The sequence below is a fragment of the Gymnoscopelus braueri genome (genome assembly GCF_963280865.1).
Source record: "Gymnoscopelus braueri genome assembly, chromosome: 9".
NCBI classification, from domain to species: domain Eukaryota; kingdom Metazoa; phylum Chordata; class Actinopteri; order Myctophiformes; family Myctophidae; genus Gymnoscopelus; species Gymnoscopelus braueri.
In genome coordinates, this window is record NC_137610.1 from 51,953,940 (window position 1) to 51,957,382 (window position 3,443).

Here is a 3,443-nt window from a genome sequence, read left to right on the forward strand (position 1 = left end):
TGGTCTAGTAGAAGGTCTTGGCCAAGTCGCATCTTCATCTTTCTCTTTGAGAAGTTAATGGATGACATGACATGGAGTTTGTCTTCTTCGACAAGGTAGCCTAGACCAAGCGCTTTGTTATCTTCATCCCTCATTTGATTCGGGAGGACCATGTTATTAACTTTGGTCTTTTTAGGTTCGTTGTTGTTCCCCTTCCTCCCACTTTGGCCTGAGAAGACCCAAGGCTTCAACAGGAAACCTCCAGCTTTCAGGATTTGCTCCACGTTTGCTGTGATGGTTCTCAGCTTCTCAAGGTTGTTGTGAGACGTGAGGATGTCGTCAACGTAACTGTCCTTTTGTAGTACCTCTCGCTCCTCTTGAAGGTGGGCGAAAGGAGGTAGGTTGGCTGTTTCTCGCATTGCGAGCTGTGCGATGCATCCTGCAGGCTTGTCACCAATGTTGACTCTGGTGATGGCGTACTCCTCCAACTCTTTGTCCTCAGAATCTCGCCAGAGGAACCTGTGGAGGTGCATCTCTCTATCTTCCAACCATACAGAGTTGTACATTTTACGGATGTCCCCTAATGCAGCGTTGGTTCCCGCTCTGAACCTCAGAAGGACAGCACGTATCTGGTTAAGGACGTCTGGACCTTTCATCAGCAGGTCGTTCATGCTGGTGCCTCTGAACTTTTGACTGCTGTTCCAGACGAGTCTTACTGGGGTTGTTGTAGAGTGTGGGTTTGGTGCAATAAGGTGACTCACAAACCATATTGGTCCTTTCCAGGTCATGATCTGCTCTTTAGTCAACTTGATTGCAGCTCCTCTGTCGACCATGTCATGCACTTGAGCCTTGTATGCAGACTTCCATTCTGGTTCTTTGGCTAGCTGCTTCTCCGTCCTCCGGAATGTTGCCTCAACAGCACCTCTGTTGTTTGGCAGTGAGACTGGATCCTCTAGCCAGGGATACTTTGCATGCCAATGTGGTTCTCTGCTGTGATCATCGCTCATGACATAGGTGAGTCCATCCTTTACCACCTCAAGCTCCCTTTCTTCGGCAAGGGTCATTTCTTTACCACCGGGTTGGCAGTTTCCGCACCGGCAGCCTCCACATCTGGGCTCGCATGCTGCGCCAATGCTGTCCCATTGCCACCATTTCAAGAAACTCTCTTTGCTGGTCGAAGCAGTTGATCCCTCTATTTCAGCTACTTCTTTGCTTGAGGGGTTTTGTTCTGGAATGGGGTTAGTGAGCTCTTCATATTTCACAGCTGCTGCTCTCATTGATCTTGCAAAGTGTGTCTTTGACATGTGGGCTGACACTTCAATCTCCTCAAACAGTTTGGTGTGGGTTCCTCCAACTGTTTTCCCGAGTGGTCCGTCCCACAGTACAAGGTTTCCCACGACTCTGATCCTCTGAGGAGCTAGCTGGCCTTCTCTGTGGCTGATGAGAAGCTCGACTTCTTTGGGCCTCACAAGCTCATCAAGAGGTACGTCTGGGAAGAATGGCTGCAGTTGCTCAGGTGTCACACTTTTGTGGACGTCTGCAATGTCGTCAAGCCCATAACAAACCAACTGATGTGCTGTCAGTGTGCCCTTGGGGGTGGATACACGGATTTTGAGAAGATAGCGCTTTGTCTTTACTTGGACCTTCATTCCGCCAACTCCGTGTACAACGAGCATGATATCTTCACTCTTGAGATCCAGACGGCTCGCCGCTCTGTGAGTGATGTAATTTGTGTCGGATGCTAAGTCGATGAGTGTTCCTATTTTCTGTCCGGCGTTGGCTGTGGCGACGAGTAGCATCATGATCACTGGGAGCTCTTGCATTCCACTCTTTTCAAGTAGACTTTGTTGGTCATTTGAGGTTTTGAAGACTCTGGAGGCAACATTTGAGAAAGCCTCCCTAAACTGCTTTGCTAGGTCTGGTGGGAGATTTTTGATGAACTCTTCTTGACCCTCTGTGTACTTCTTTTTGCCTTTATCCTTTTCAGATCTGTCAGACTTCTTTGCCACAGATTTGGGACAGAGGTAGAAGTGATGCTCAGGAGTCTGTTCATCTCTGCAGTCCTGATTTTTGCATAGAAAGCCAGGTTTGCAGAATGACTGGTCGTCGTGAACCTCAAGGCATCTTGTACAGGCACCCAGCTTTCTTACCGAAGCCTTCTTTTCTGCTGCATTCAGAGCCCTGAACTGCTTGCAGAAGTAGAGCTTTTTCTTGTGTTTGGCATCGCCACAGACTACACAGCCTTGGTCATCAGCTGACTTTGTAGACTTGGTTCTGGCACTTTTCTGCTCAATTCTGGTGTCTTTCCAACTCGGCCTACTTGGTTTACTTGGCTCCTCATCTCGTAGCTGCTCGAGCTCCTCGTAGATAGTCTCTTGCTGCTTGAGAAATGCCAAGAGAAAATCAAACCTTCTATCTGGTGTCACACCATTTCTTGGATCGGCTACATAGACAAGCCACTCTTTCTTGAGGGATTCGGGGAGTTTACTCTCTATTGATTTTGTTACGAGAGGATTCTTTATGGCGCCTGTGTCTCCGAGGTCACTCAGGTCCCCGAGTGCTTTCTCCACGGCTTGAATCAACTCAACAATTTTTCTTGGTTGGCTACTTCTGACAGATGGCATCTTCTGCAGGTCTTCCACTATTTCAATGGCAATAGCCGTCCGATTGCCATAGCGGTTCTCCAAGACACGGAGAATGTCATCTGCAGTGTTATAAGTAGTGAGCCGAAAGTCTTTCTTGATCCCATCATCGAGACTGTCCAGTAACTGTATCTTTTTGACTTCTTTGGAGCCGGTTGGTTCTCCTTGTTTTTGGAGCGACTCCCAGTCTTTTCTCCACCTGTGAAAATCACGCTTGTAGCCAGAGAATTTGGGGAGAGCTGTGGGTTTCAGCCTAATGGTTGGGGTAAAGGTGGGATGACTGGCAGTGTTCGTTGCTCCTAACCTTGTGTCCTCCTGTCGTCTCACCATGATGAACTCAGCCTTTCTGGAAATCAGACTGGTTGCTTGGCGTTCGATCCCTCTCAGCCGACTGCGGAACTCCCTCTGGTCTTCCACCGGAACCCACTGCTGCCACTTGCAATGAGCTTGCTTTGCGGTCTCCACCAGTGACTTCAGATGGCTGAGCTTGAATTCATAGGCCTCATGGTTGCCATCAGGATGTACACGAGCGACACGCTCACACTCAGCTTCTGCTAGTTCTACAGCTGTGCACAGTTCATCTCCAAACTTTTGCCAAAGCATGTCTCTAAGTAGCTCTCCAACTTCCTTCAGCTTTAAGTCACATTCATTTGTGGTCTTTGCTATGTCGGCTTTTTGCTGTTCGGTCAGCTCGACTGACTCCTCTGACTCCTCGTCTTTCAGCTCTGCCTCCTTTGCTGCAATGACCTCCGCCATGACTTCCTCATTGGTTTCCATGACTTTTTCGGCTCCCATTGAGAGTTTATTGAAGCTATCTTGGAG